The sequence below is a fragment of the Pinus tabuliformis genome, chromosome 1_1 (assembly GCF_031772625.1).
Source record: "Pinus tabuliformis cultivar Carrire ecotype Pingquan chromosome 1_1, CPIR1, whole genome shotgun sequence".
NCBI lineage: Eukaryota > Viridiplantae > Streptophyta > Pinopsida > Pinales > Pinaceae > Pinus > Pinus tabuliformis.
The window spans coordinates 622,691,923-622,708,283 of NC_142297.1; positions in this window are offsets into that span (position 1 = coordinate 622,691,923).

The window sequence follows — 16,361 nt, forward strand, 5'->3', positions numbered from 1 at the left end:
ATCTTGGCCGAGGCTTCTCTCACTCACCATGATACTCATTAGCCTCTTCCTAGCATCTAGCACAAGAAATTTTGAAAGTTTTGAGGCATTTTTGGCATTTTTGGGAATTTTACAGGTTTTGGCCATTTGACGGGTCTCACCCCGCGCGCGACCCTACATGGGGGCAACTCAGAACGGGAAACACTTTGCATTTTTGGAATTTTCATGCAAAAATAATCTTGCCTATGGATGGGTTTCATATTTTATGGAGATTTGGGCTTCCAAAAGCTCAAAATACATGCAAATTTTGACTTTCTGCCCCTATTTTGAGTTGCAGAAAGCTGTCTTGGGAGAAATGACTTTTGAGGGGACAAATCAACTCCAAATTCACAAATTCCAGTAGGGTTGGAAAGTAGACTCGCAGACCTTTCCAACGCGCTATCTTGCACCTGATTTGGACACTTGGAAGGCCCTAAAACAGAGCTGTGAATGTGCGCGACCTGTCAGAGTGATGTGCGCGACCTGTCAGGGAAATTTGCCTGTTTTGACCAGTTCGGCCAGCAAAACACTGTTTTCATCTTGGTTGACTTTTGAGGCATGTAAATGATGGAGTTTTGTGTAATTTTCATGGCTCTATGATTCTTTTACTCTCCTTTATCACTTCTAGAAGATTCTTGAATGTAAATGGTAAAAATTTAATGCATGGATAGGTTTCCTAAGTTTTAGAGGCAAGTTGTTTTGACTGCCTATTATCTAGTGCTCAGTTTCGAATTAGTTGAAACAACTCCTAGGAAGCTGAGATCGACCCCTAGAGGTGGGGAAAGGAGTTAGATCATCTATATTATGCCTTCTCTTGCTCATTTTCATGGTTGGACTCTTGAGGGAGAAGCTCCTATTGTATATTTTACTTGTATCTCTGCAATTTGAGGAAAAGGAAGACCAGGGTTTTGCAGACATCATTGGGATTCTTGTGGACTCTTGTGTTGATGGTGTGTTCTCTTATTGTAATTGTAAGTGTGTTTATGTGTTCCATCCCTTTCTTTACTTCTGCTAATTAAACAAATGAAGTGATAAAGTTTGAATTCATGCATGTCATGCTCAGCTTTCAAATTTGTTTAATGTTTATGTTTTCCACTGTCTAAAGAGGATTCAAAGTCATTGTTTGCCCTCTTTAGCTTCTCTTCTTTCCTCCTTGATCATCCATCTCAGCTAAAGGCATCAGCACAAACTCCTACCTTGCCCCAAAGACCCACCTGCAAAAACTGAGCTCAATCCCCGCACCCTGAATTGCACTCCCTCCAATTGCCACCAAAAACCCCAAAAAAACTTTAAATCAACCCTCCTTATCAGTTTACTAGCCTAATATCAGTGTTCCTAATTGGGTCAGCTCATCCTATTGAAAGATCTACCGAGTTTGACTGGAGAGAACCTTCTCCTGCCTCGTAGGGCTAGCTAAGAGGCTGAATGGTTTGATGTAGCCTTGAGATTTGTCTATCTCAGCCTAGGTGAAATTTCAAGCGCTAACATATTGGCGACCATACTGGGGAGAACAAACTTTTTTGTGGATTGATGTGTTTGTTTCATAAGTCTTAGACGGAGCCTGAAGTTATGCCAGGTAGCCTTCGAAAACGCTCTTGTTTTACATCAGCGTTAGTAGATAAACGCTGCTTCAGTCAATCTCCGTGAGCTTGTGAATACAACACTTCATTTGCATTTTACCCCAGTACATATATCAATTTCAGATCTGATTGTTGATGGTGGACAACGATCAGACACTTGAAAGGCTGAAATCATTCACTGGCGACTCCTTTCACTGAAGAATCCAGCAACCTATACTTCATGGTGACTTCACTGCAAAGAGATCAGTAGCTGTGAGATTTTCAAGATGGACCGAATCACAAGAAGATATGCTCCCTTGAGCCGAGATCACATCCCTGGTTTTCCAAATAAAATTCCAAAGGTAGATTGGTCAAGGAATTTGCCTACATTTAATGATGATGGTAAGAAAGATGTTGCTCTACATCTAGTTAGATTTCACATGCATATTCGCAAGTTGAAGGTGGATTTCCCTGAAGATTGCTTGATGAAGATATTCTTGGCCACTCTGGAAGGTAAAGCCCAATCATGGTATGAAAGTTTGCCGCCTGCTTGTATTTACTGTTTAAAGGATTTTCATGCTATGTTCGTTGAACAATATGAGGACTCTTATCCATCATTAAATTTAGTTCAAGACTGTTGCAAGCATGCCTATAGTTTTATTGAAAGCCTTGAGAAGTTTTATGAAGATGATAATTTCATGGATGAAGAGATCATGGAAGCCCTGTATGAAAAGCCGTTTCAGCAACATGAAGAGAACCTAGTGGATACCCATCAAGATGATCATGAAATTTTGCAGCAGAGTCAAGATCAACAGGCTGAAGATGGTCATATAGTGGAAGATGATGAAAGAGAAGAGCTTGTTTTAGATCTGCCCACAGAAGACAGCAGCATGCAAGTAAGTCCAGTGCTGATTTTAGAGTGTGATAATGTCCAGTCAGCTACTTCAGATCAACATTCAGATCATGATGACCAAAAATACCTTGTGCTGAATCCTGAAAGGGAGAATTTTGTTGTTGAGACCATAGACAAAGTTTTTGATCCAAATGTTCTCATGCCATTAGAACAGAGCCTGCATGAGGAGGTAATTCAGTCAGTTCATGAAAAGAAAGATGACATCTTCATTCAAGTAAGTGAAACAGTTCCTTTGGATGAATTTATGGTAGATGATAGAAATGTCATTGGTGCACTTCAAGAATCAGCTGAAGTTTCTTTCCTTATGATTGAAGAACGTAATAAGGAACTTGATAATTTGGTTGTGATATCATATGAAGATGACCTACAACACATTCACACCATAGAAGATCATAGCATTCAGGATTTCCATTCAGATTCTTCATATGTTTCATGTGCTGAAATGTTTTTCCAAGAAGAGATCTGCTCATCCATTTGTTTGGAGTTTTTTGAAGCCCATGAGCATACTTTCACCGTAGCACATGAGGAAGGCAGATCAGAATTTGAAACAAAAGACACCTTGTTCTTTCAGCAGGAGGTGGCAATGGAAAATCTTCATGTTTTTCACGATCCTCTAGCAAGTTTGTTGCAGCCAGCAGTGATAGTGTTTATTGCAGTCTTCAGTGATGAAGGAGATCATGGTCAGCTATTTTTTTGGATGCCCAGTTATCAGTATATATTGTTGACCAGAAGATCTAATCAGGAGAATCGATCAAGAAGGCATCTGCTTGATTGGTTGCATTGGCATTTTGATATAGTTTGATGTATATAGTCTTGTAAGAAACAAGGTGGTTGTCATCATGATTTCAAATCTCGATGGACTGCTGCCCTTCAAATAAGCTTTGTAAAGTTTTGTTTTAAGTTGGTCATGAGTCATTTGAGTTTGGTCTGTTGAGTGAGTTTTTCAAGTTATTTCAGTTTGCTATCGAGTCGGTTTGAGTCAAGTTCCAGTTAAGTTTCAGTCAGTTTTCAGTCAAGTTTTCATTCAATAAATGAGTCAAAGTCTTGTGTCGTTTGCCGAAATAATGACTCCATCGCCCAATGGTTGCAAGCACTGGTCTGCTCTCCCAGATGTCTAAGGTTCTTGGCACCTCCAAGGAGCTACCATCCCCATTGGAGCCAATGTTAGTGTCAGTCTTTCCATCCTTCCTCCAGTGATCAAATGTGCTCTTACAAAGTGATTTTGAGGTATCAAGGTCAAATTTTGTCATTTCAGTGAGTCTTCAAGCAAAATTTGGTCACTAGGCATTAGGTCTAGGGTTTGCCCAAATGTCAGTCCATGTCATCATTCAGCTGAGCCTATCATCATTCAGAGGGTTTTCATTATCATGTCAGTGTCTAATGAGTCATTTTACACCTTATTCATGCTTCAGTTGTGCCTAGGCAAGGTCATTTCCCTCTCCTAGGGTTTTGAAGGCAATTTCTCTTGGATGGTCAAATCATCGGCAAAACTTGTTTCCTGATATTCATACACCTTCCCCTATCCTTAAAGTACCTTATCAAACACTTCCCATCCCTTAGATCCGCCAAATTCCTCATTTTTGCACAAACCCTAGTTTCTAGCTACAACCTGGCAATTTTCTAGGTTTGGCCTGTGTTTTGCCCTTTTCGACCCCTTCCCCTCACTCAATCTATGAGATTCCACTTTCCCCTGCTTCCTAACATCCCTCCCCACTCCCAAAAATTTCCCCAAGAATTTAGAAGCCCCCTATCCCCTTCATTTCGCTCCATTTCGACAAAATCCCTTGTTTCACACATCGGGACAAGTCGCACTCAAAAGATGTTCCAGAGCAATAAAAGATGAATTTTGGAAAACTGAGAGAAATTTTTTTCCACAACATGCCAAAGAAGAAAAACCTCCTTCACGTTTTGCACAGGTGTCATGGTTTTAGAGAAATGCCAAAACTACAATCGCAGGATCCAAGGAGTTTGGCCAAGGCACAAAAACGGAGAAAGAAGACCAATCCACTCCGTATCTTGGCCGAGGCTTCTCTCACTCACCATGATACTCATTAGCCTCTTCCTAGCAGCTAGCACAAGAAATTTTGAAAGTTTTGAGGCATTTTTGGCATTTTTGGGAATTTTACAGGTTTTGGCCATTTGACGGGTCTCACCCCGCGCGCGACCCTACATGGGGGCAACTCAGAACGGGAAAAACTTTGCATTTTTGGAATTTTCATGCAAAAATACACTTGCCTATGGATGGGTTTCATATTTTATGGAGATTTGGGCTTCCAAAAGCTCAAAATACATGCAAATTTTGACTTTCTGCCCCTATTTTGAGTTGCAGAAAGCTGTCTTGGGAGAAATGAATTTTGAGGGGACAAATCAACTCCAAATTCAAAAATTTCGGTGGGGTTGGAAAGTAGACTCGCCGACCTTTCCAACGAGATATCTTGCACCTGATCTGGACACCGGGAAGGCCCTCCAACGGAGCTGTGAATGTGCGCGACCTGTCAGAGTGATGTGCGCGACCTGTCAGGGAAATTTGCCTGGTTTGACCAGTTCGGCCAGCAAAACACTGTTTTCATCTTGGTTGACTTTTGAGGCATGTAAATGATGGAGTTTTGTGTAATTTTCATGGCTCTATGATGCTTTTACTCTCCTTGATCACTTCTAGAAGATTCTTGAATGTAAATGGTAAAAATTTAATGCATGGATAGGTTTCCTAAGTTTTAGAGGCAAGTTGTTTTGACTACCTATTATCTAGTGCTCAGTTTAGAATTAGTTGAAACAGCTCCTAGGAAGCTGAGCTCGACTCCTAGAGGTGGGGAAAGGAGTTAGATCATCTATATTATGCCTTCTCTTGCTCATTTTCATGGTTGGACTCTTGAGGGAGAAGCTCCTATTGTATATTTTACTTGTATCTCTGCAATTTGAGGAAAAGGAAGACCAGGGTTTTGCAGACATCATTGGGATTCTTGTGGACTCTTGTGTTGATGGTGTGTTCTCTTATTGTAATTGTAAGTGTGTTTATGTGTTCCATCCCTTTCTTTACTGCTGCTAATTAAACAAATGAAGTGATAAAGTTTGAATTCATGCATGTCATGCTCAGCTTTCAAATTTGTTTAATGTTTATGTTTTCCACTGTCTAAAGAGGATTCAAAGTCATTGTTTGCCCTCTTTAGCTTCTCTTCTTTCCTCCTTGATCATCCATCTCAGCTAAAGGCATCAGCACAAACTCCTACCTTGCCCCAAAGACCCACCTGCAAAAACTGAGCTCAATCCCCGCACCCTGAATTGCACTCCCTCCAATTGCCACCAAAAACCCCAAAAAAACTTTAAATCAACCCTCCTTATCAGTTTACTAGCCTAATATCAGTGTTCCTAATTGGGTCAGCTCATCCTATTGAAAGATCTACCGAGTTTGACTGGAGAGAGCCTTCTCCTGCCTCGTAGGGCTAGCTACGAGGCTGAATGGTTTGATGTAGCCTTGAGATTTGTCTATCTCAGCCTAGGTGAAATTTCAAGCGCTAACATATTGGCGACCATACTGGGGAGAACAAACTTGTTTGTGGATTGATGTGTTTGTTTCATAAGTCTTAGACGGAGCCTGAAGTTATGCCAGGTAGCCTTCGAAAACGCTCTTGTTTTACATCAGCGTTAGTAGATAAATGCTGCTTCAGTCAATCTCCGTGAGCTTGTGAATACAGCACTTCATTTGCATTTTACCCCAGTACATATATCAATTTCAGATCTGATTGTTGATGGTGGACAACGATCAGACACTTGAAAGGCTGAAATTATTCACTGGCGACTCCTTTCACTGAAGAATCCAGCAACCTATACTTCATGGTGACTTCACTGCAAAGAGATCAGTAGCTGTGAGATTTTCAAGATGGACCGAATCACAAGAAGATATGCTCCCTTGAGCCGAGATCACATCCCTGGTTTTCCAAATAAAATTCCAAAGGTAGATTGGTCAAGGAATTTGCCTACATTTAATGATGATGGTAAGAAAGATGCTGTTCTACATCTAGTTAGATTTCACATGCATATTCACAAGTTGAAGGTGGATTTCCCTGAAGATTGCTTGATGAAGATATTCTTGGCCACTCTGGAAGGTAAAGCCCAATCATGGTATGAAAGTTTGCCGCCTGCTTGTATTTATTGTTTAAAGGATTTTCATGCTATGTTCATTGAACAATATGAGGACTCTTATCCATCATTAAATTTAGTTCAAGACTGTTGCAAGCATGCCTATAGTTTTATTGAAAGCCTTGAGAAGTTTTATGAAGGTGATAATTTCATGGATGAAGAGATCATGGAAGCCCTGTATGAAAAGCTGTTTCAGCAACATGAAGAGAACCTAGTGGATACCCATCAAGATGATCATGAAATTTTGCAGCAGAGTCAAGATCAACAGGCTGAAGATGGTCATAGAGTGGAAGATGATGAAAGAGAAGAGCTTGTTTTAGATCTGCCCACGGAAGACAGCAGCATGCAAGTAAGTCCAGTGCTGATTTTAGAGTGTGATAATGTCCAGTCAGCTACTTCAGATCAACATTCAGATCATGATGACCAAAAATACCTTGTGCTGAATCCTGAAAGGGAGAATTTTGTTGTTGAGACCATAGACAAAGTTTTTGATCCAAATGTTCTCATGCCATTAGAACAGAGCCTGCATGAGGAGGTAATTCAGTCAGTTCATGAAAAGCAAGATGACATCTTCATTCAAGTAAGTGAAACAGTTCCTTTGGATGAATTTATGGTAGATGATAGAAATGTCATTGGTGCACTTCAAGAATCAGCTGAAGTTTCTTTCCTTATGATTGAAGAATGTAATAAGGAACTTGATAATTTGGTTGTGATATCATATGAAGATGACCTACAGCACATTCACACCATAGAAGATCATAGCATTCAGGATTTCCATTCTGATTCTTCATATGTTTCATGTGCTGAAATGTTTTTCCAAGAAGAGATCTGCTCATCCATTTGTTCGGAGTTTTTTGAAGCCCATGAGCATACTTTCACCGTAGCACATGAGGAAGGCAGATCAGAATTTGAAACAAAAGACACCTTGTTCTTTCAGCAGGAGGTGGCAATGGCAAATCTTCATGTTTTTCACGATCCTCTAGCAAGTTTGTTGCAGCCAGCAGTGATAGTGTTTATTGCAGTCTTCAGTGATGAAGGAGATCATGGTCAGCTATGTTTTTGGATGCCAAGTTATCAGTATATATTGTTGACCAGAAGATCTAATCAGGAGAATCGATCAAGAAGGCATCTGCTTGATTGGTTGCATTGGCATTTTGATATAGTTTGATGTATATAGTCTTGTAAGAAACAAGGTGGTTTTCATCATGATTTCAAATCTCGATGGACTGCTGCCCTTCAAATAAGCTTTGTAAAGTTTTGTTTTAAGTTGGTCATGAGTCATTTGTGTTTGGTCTGTTGAGTGAGTTTTTCAAGTTATTTCAATTTGCTATCGAGTCGGTTTGAGTCAAGTTCCAGTTAAGTTTCAGTCAGTTTTCAGTCAAGTTTTCATTCAATAAATGAGTCAAAGTCTTGTGTCGTTTGCCGAAATAATGACTCCATCGCCCAATGGTTGGAAGCACTGGTCTGCTCTCCCAGATGTCTAAGGTTCTTGGCACCTCCAAGGAGCTACCATCCCCATTGGAGCCAATGTTAGTTTCAGTCTTTCCAGCTTTCCTCCAGTGATCAAATGTGCTCTTACAAAGTGATTTTGAGGTATCAAGGTCAAATTTTGTCGTTTCAGTGAGTCTTCAAGCAAAATTTGGTCACTAGGCATTAGGTCTAGGGTTTGCCCAAATGTCAGTCCATGTCATCATTCAGCTGAGCCTATCATCATTCATAGGGTTTTCATTATCATGTCAGTGTCTAATGAGTCATTTTACACCTTATTCATGCTTCAGTTGTGCCTAGGCAAGGTCATTTCCCTCTCCTAGGGTTTTGAAGGCAATTTATCTTGGATGGTCAAATCATCGGCAAAACTTGTTTCCTGATGTTCATACACCTTCCCCTATCCTTAAAGTACCTTATCAAACACTTCCCATCCCTTAGATCCGCCAAATTCCTCATTTTTGCACAAACCCTAGTTTCTAGCTACAACCTGGCAATTTTCTAGGTTTGGCCTGTGTTTTGCCCTTTTCGACCCCTTCCCCTCACTCAATCTCTGAGATTCCACTTTCCCCTGCTTCCTAACATCCCTCCCCACTCCCACAAATTTCCCCAAGAATTTAGAAGCCCCCTATCCCCTTCATTTCGCTCCATTTCGACAAAATCCCTTGTTTCACACATCGGGACAAGTCACACTCAAAAGATGTTCCAGAGCAATAAAAGATGAATTTTGGAAAACTGAGAGAGGTGTTTTTCCACAACATGCCAAAGAAGAAAAACCTCCTTCACGTTTTGCACAGATGTCATGGTTTTAGAGAAATGCCAAAACTACAATCGCAGGATCCAAGGAGTTTGGCCAAGGCACAAAAACGGAGAAAGAAGACCAATCCACTCCGTATCTTGGCCGAGGCTTCTCTCACTCACCATGATACTCATTAGCCTCTTCCTAGCAGCTAGACAAGAAATTTTGAAAGTTTTGAGGCATTTTTGGCATTTTTGGGAATTTTACAGGTTTTGGCCATTTGACGGGTCTCACCCCGCGCGCGACCCTACATGGGGGCAACTCAGAACAGGAAAAACTTTGCATTTTTGGAATTTTCATGCAAAAATACACTTGCCTATGGATGGGTTTCATATTTTATGGAGATTTGGGCTTCCAAAAGCTCAAAATACATGCAAATTTTGACTTTCTGCCCCTATTTTGAGTTGCAGAAAGCTGTCTTGGGAGAAATGACTTTTGAGGGGTCAAATCAACTCCAAATTCAAACATTCCGGTGGGGTTGGAAAGTAGACTTGCAGACCTTTACAACGAGCTATCTTGCACCTGATTTGGACACCGGTAAGGCCCTCAAACGGAGCTGTGAATGTGCGCGACCTGTCAGAGTGATGTGCGCGACCTGTCAGGGAAATTTGCCTGGTTTGACCAGTTCGGCCAGCAAAACACTGTTTTCATCTTGGTTGACTTTTGAGGCATGTAAATGATGGATTTTTGTGTAATTTTCATGGCTCTATGATGCTTTTACTCTCCTTGATCACTTCTAGAAGATTCTTGAATGTAAATGGTAAAAATTTAATGCATGGATAGGTTTCCTAAGTTTTAGAGGCAAGTTGTTTTGACTGCCTATTATCTAGTGCTCAGTTTAGAATTAGTTGAAACAGCTCCTAGGAAGCTGAGCTCGACCCCTAGAGGTGGGGAAAGGAGTTAGATCATCTATATTATGCCTTCTCTTGCTCATTTTCATGGTTGGACTCTTGAGGGAGAAGCTCCTATTGTATATTTTACTTGTATCTCTGCAATTTGAGGAAAATGAAGACCAGGGTTTTGCAGACATCATTGGGATTCTTGTGGACTCTTGTGTTGATGGTGTGTTCTCTTATTGTAATTGTAAGTGTGTTTATGTGTTCCATCCCTTTCTTTACTGTTGCTAATTAAACAAATGAAGTGATAAAGTTTGAATTCATGCATGTCATGCTCAGCTTTCAAATTTGTTTAATGTTTATGTTTTCCACTGTCTAAAGAGGATTCAAAGTCATTGTTTGCCCTCTTTAGCTTCTATTCTTTCCTCCTTGATCATCCATCTCAGCTAAAGGCATCAGCACAAACTCCTACCTTGCCCCAAAGACCCACCTGCAAAAACTGAGCTCAATCCCCGCACCCTGAATTGCACTCCCTCCAATTGCCACCAAAAACCCCAAAAAAACTTTAAATCAACCCTCCTTATCAGTTTACTAGCCTAATATCAGTGTTCCTAATTGGGTCAGCTCATCTTATTGAAAGATCTACCGAGTTTGACCGGAGAGAGCCTTCTCCTGCCTCGTAGGGCTAGCTACGAGGCTGAATGGTTTGATGTAGCCTTGAGATTTGTCTATATCAGCCTAGGTGAAATTTCAAGCGCTAACATATTGGCGACCATACTGGGGAGAACAAACTTGTTTGTGGATTGATGTGTTTGTTTCATAAGTCTTAGACGGAGCCTGAAGTTATGCCAGGTAGCCTTCGAAAACGCTCTTGTTTTACATCAGCGTTAGTAGATAAACGCTGCTTCAGTCAATCTCCGTGAGCTTGTGAATACAGCACTTCATTTGCATTTTACCCCAGTACATATATCAATTTCAGATCTGATTGTTGATGGTGGACAACGATCAGACACTTGAAAGGCTGAAATCATTCACTGGCGACTCCTTTCACTGAAGAATCCAGCAACCTATACTTCATGGTGACTTCACTGCAAAGAGATCAGTAGCTGTGAGATTTTCAAGATGGACCGAATCACAAGAAGATATGCTCCCTTGAGCCGAGATCACATCCCTGGTTTTCCAAATAAAATTCCAAAGGTAGATTGGTCAAGGAATTTGCCTACATTTAATGATGATGGTAAGAAAGATGCTGCTCTACATCTAGTTAGATTTCACATGCATATTCGCAAGTTGAAGGTGGATTTCCCTGAAGATTGCTTGATGAAGATATTCTTGGCCACTCTGGAAGGTAAAGCCCAATCATGGTATGAAAGTTTGCCGCCTGCTTGTATTTACTGTTTAAAGGATTTTCATGCTATGTTCGTTGAACAATATGAGGACTCTTATCCATCATTAAATTTAGTTCAAGACTGTTGCAAGCATGCCTATAGTTTTATTGAAAGCCTTGAGAAGTTTTATGAAGATGATAATTTCATGGATGAAGAGATCATGGAAGCCCTGTATGAAAAGCCGTTTCAGCAACATGAAGAGAACCTAGTGGATACCCATCAAGATGATCATGAAATTTTGCAGCAGAGTCAAGATCAACAGGCTGAAGATGGTCATATAGTGGAAGATGATGAAAGAGAAGAGCTTGTTTTAGATCTGCCCACGAAAGACAGCAGCATGCAAGTAAGTCCAGTGCTGATTTTAGAGTGTGATAATGTCCAGTCAGCTACTTCAGATCAACATTCAGATCATGATGACCAAAAATACCTTGTGCTGAATCCTGAAAGGGAGAATTTTGTTGTTGAGACCATAGACAAAGTTTTTGATCCAAATGTTCTCATGCCATTAGAACAGAGCCTGCATGAGGAGGTAATTCAGTCAGTTCATGAAAAGCAAGATGACATCTTCATTCAAGTAAGTGAAACAGTTCCTTTGGATGAATTTATGGTAGATGATAGAAATGTCATTGGTGCACTTCAAGAATCAGCTGAAGTTTCTTTCCTTATGATTGAAGAATGTAATAAGGAACTTGATAATTTGGTTGTGATATCATATGAAGATGACCTACAGCACATTCACACCATAGAAGATCATAGCATTCAGGATTTCCATTCTGATTCTTCATATGTTTCATGTGCTGAAATGTTTTTCCAAGAAGAGATCTTCTCATCCATTTGTTCGGAGTTTTTTGAAGCCCATGAGCATACTTTCACCGTAGCACATGAGGAAGGCAGATCAGAATTTGAAATAAAAGACACCTTGTTCTTTCAGCAGGAGGTGGCAATGGAAAATCTTCATGTTTTTCACGATCCTCTAGCAAGTTTGTTGCAGCCAGCAGTGATAGTGTTTATTGCAGTCTTCAGTGATGAAGGAGATCATGGTCAGCTATGTTTTTGGATGCCCAGTTATCAGTATATATTGTTGACCAGAAGATCTAATCAGGAGAATCGATCAAGAAGGCATCTGCTTGATTGGTTGCATTGGCATTTTGATATAGTTTGATGTATATAGTCTTGTAAGAAACAAGGTGGTTGTCATCATGATTTCAAATCTCGATGGACTGCTGCCCTTCAAATAAGCTTTGTAAAGTTTTGTTTTAAGTTGGTCATGAGTCATTTTTGTTTGGTCTGTTGAGTGAGTTTTTCAAGTTATTTCAGTTTGCTATCGATTCGGTTTGAGTCAAGTTCCAGTTAAGTTTCAGTCAGTTTTCAGTCAAGTTTTCATTCAATAAATGAGTCAAAGTCTTGTGTTGTTTGCCGAAATAATGACTCCATCGCCCAATGGTTGCAAGCACTGGTCTGCCCTCCCAGATGTCTAAGGTTCTTGGCACCTCCAAGGAGCTACCATCCCCATTGGAGCCAATGTTAGTGTCAGTCTTTCCAGCCTTCCTCCAGTGATCAAATGTGCTCTTACAAAGTGATTTTGAGGTATCAAGGTCAAATTTTGTCATTTCAGTGAGTCTTCAAGCAAAATTTGGTCACTAGGCATTAGGTCTAGGGTTTGCCCAAATGTCAGTCCATGTCATCATTCAGTTGAGCCTATCATCATTCAGAGGGTTTTCATTATCATGTCAGTGTCTAATGAGTCATTTTACACCTTATTCATGCTTCAGTTGTGCCTAGGCAAGGTCATTTCCCTCTCCTAGGGTTTTGAAGGCAATTTCACTTGGATGGTCAAATCATCGGCAAAAATTGTTTCCTGATGTTCATACACCTTCCCCTATCCTTAAAGTACCTTATCAAACACTTCCCATCCCTTAGATCCGCCAAATTCCTCATTTTTGCACAAACCCTAGTTTCTAGCTACAACCTGGCAATTTTCTAGGTTTGGCCTGTGTTTTGCCCTTTTCGACCCCTTCCCCTCACTCAATCTCTGAGATTCCACTTTCCCCTGCTTCCTAACATCCCTCCCCACTCCCAAAAATTTCCCCAAGAATTTAGAAGCCCCCTATCCCCTTCATTTCGCTCCATTTCGACAAAATCCCTTGTTTCACACATCGGGACAAGTCGCACTCAAAAGATGTTCCAGAGCAATAAAAGATGAATTTTGGAAAACTGAGAGAGTTTTTTGTCCACAACATTCCAAAGAAGAAAAACCTCCTTCACGTTTTGCACGGGTGTCATGGTTTTAGAGAAATGCAAAAACTACAATCGCAGGATCCAAGGAGTTTGGCCAAGGCACAAAAACGGAGAAAGAAGACCAATCCACTCCGTATCTTGGCCGAGGCTTCTCTCACTCACCATGATACTCATTAGCCTCTTCCTAGCAGCTAGCACAAGAAATTTTGAAAGTTTTGAGGAATTTTTGGCATTTTTGGGAATTTTACAGGTTTTGGTCATTTGACGGGTCTCACCCCGCGCGCGACCCTACATGGGGGCAACTCAGAATGGGAAAAACTTTGCATTTTTGGAATTTTCATGCAAAAATACACTTGCCTATGGATGGGTTTCATATTTTATGGAGATTTGGGCTTCCAAAAGCTCAAAATACATGCAAATTTTGACTTTCTGCCCCTATTTTGAGTTGCAGAAAGCTATCTTGGAAGAAATGAATTTTGAGGGGTCACATCAACTCCAAATTCAAAAATTCCGGTGGGGTTGGAAAGTAGACTCGCAGACCTTTCCAGCGATCTATCTTGCACCTGATTTGGACACCGGGAAGGCCCTCAAACGGAGATGTGAATGTGCGCGACCTGTCAGAGTGATGTGCGCGACCTGTGAGGGAAATTTGCCTGGTTTGACCAGTTCGGCCAGCAAAACATTGTTTTCATCTTGGTTGTCTTTTGAGGCATGTAAATGATGGAGTTTTGTGTAATTTTCATGGCTCTATGATGCTTTTACTCTCCTTGATCACTTCTAGAAGATTCTTGAATGTAAATGGTAAAAATTTAATGCATGGATAGGTTTCCTAAGTTTTAGAGGCAAGTTATTTTGACTGCCTATTATCTAGTGCTCAGTTTAGAATTAGTTGAAACAGCTCCTAGGAAGCTGAGCTCGACCCCTAGAGGTGGGGAAAGGAGTTAGATCATCTATATTATGCCTTCTCTTGCTCATTTTCATGGTTGGACTCTTGAGGGAGAAGCTCCTATTGTATATTTTACTTGTATCTCTGCAATTTGAGGAAAAGGAAGACCAGGGTTTTGCAGACATCATTGGGATTCTTGTGGACTCTTGTGTTGATGGTGTGTTCTCTTATTGTAATTGTAAGTGTGTTTGTTTGTTCCATCCCTTTCTTTACTGCTGCTAATTAAACAAATGAAGTGATAAAGTTTGAATTCATGCATCTCATGCTCAGCTTTCAAATTTGTTTAATGTTTATGTTTTCCACTGTCTAAAGAGGATTCAAAGTCGTTGTTTGCCCTCTTTAGCTTCTCTTCTTTCCTCCTTGATCATCCATCTCAGCTAAAGGCATCAGCACAAACTCCTACCTTGCCCCAAAGACCCACCTGCAAAAACTGAGCTCAATCCCCGCACCCTGAATTGCACTCCCTCCAATTGCCACCAAAAACCCCAAAAAAACTTTAAATCAACCCTCCTTATCAGTTTACTAGCCTAATATCAGTGTTCCTAATTAGGTCAGCTCATCCTATTGAAAGATCTACCGAGTTTGACCGGAGAGAGCCTTCTCCTGCCTCGTAGGGCTAGCTACGAGGCTGAATGGTTTGATGTAGCCTTGAGATTTGTCTATCTCAGCCTAGGTGAAATTTCAAGCGCTAACATATTGGCGACCATACTGGGGAGAACAAACTTGTTTGTGGATTGATGTGTTTGTTTCATAAGTATTAGATGGAGCCTGAAGTTATGCCAGGTAGCCTTCGAAAACGCTCTTGTTTTACATCAGCGTTAGTAGATAAACGTTGCTTCAGTCAATCTCCGTGAGCTTGTGAATACAGCACTTCATTTGCATTTTACCCCAGTACATATATCAATTTCAGATCTGATTGTTGATGGTGGACAACGATCAGACACTTGAAAGGCTGAAATCATTCACTGGCGACTCCTTTCACTGAAGAATCTAGCAACCTATACTTCATGGTGACTTCACTGCAAAGAGATCAGTAGCTGTGAGATTTTCAAGATGGACCGAATCACAAGAAGATATGCTCCCTTGAGCCGAGATCACATCCCTGGTTTTCCAAATAAAATTCCAAAGGTAGATTGGTCAAGGAATTTGCCTACATTTAATGATGATGGTAAGAAAGATGCTGCTCTACATCTAGTTAGATTTCACATGCATATTCGCAAGTTGAAGGTGGATTTCCCTGAAGATTGCTTGATGAAGATATTCTTGGCCACTCTGGAAGGTAAAGCCCAATCATGGTATGAAAGTTTGCCGCCTGCTTGTATTTACTGTTTAAAGGATTTTCATGCTATGTTCATTGAACAATATGAGGACTCTTATCCATCATTAAATTTAGTTCAAGACTGTTGCAAGCATGCCTATAGTTTTATTGAAAGCCTTGAGAAGTCTTATGAAGATGATAATTTCATGGATGAAGAGATCATGGAAGCCTTGTATGAAAAGTCGTTTCAGCAACATGAAGAGAACCTAGTGGATACCCATCAAGATGATCATGAAATTTTGCAGCAGAGTCAAGATCAACAGGCTGAAGATGGTCATAGAGTGGAAGATGATGAAAGAGAAGAGCTTGTTTTAGATCTGCCCACAGAAGACAGCAGCATGCAAGTAAGTCCAGTGCTGATTTTAGAGTGTGATAATGTCCAGTCAACTACTTCAGATCAACATTCAGATCATGATGACCAAAAATACCTTGTGCTGAATCCTGAAAGGGAGAATTTTGTTGTTGAGACCATAGACAAAGTTTTTGATCCAAATGTTCTCATGCCATTAGAACAGAGCCTGCATGAGGAGGTAATTCAGTCAGTTCATGAAAAGCAAGATGAAATCTTCATTCAAGTAAGTGAAACAGTTCCTTTGGATGAATTTATGGTAGATGATAGAAATGTCATTGGTGCACTTCAAGAATCAGCTGAAGTTTCTTTCCTTATGATTGAAGAATGTAATAAGGAACTTGATAATTTGGTTGTGATATCATATGAAGATGA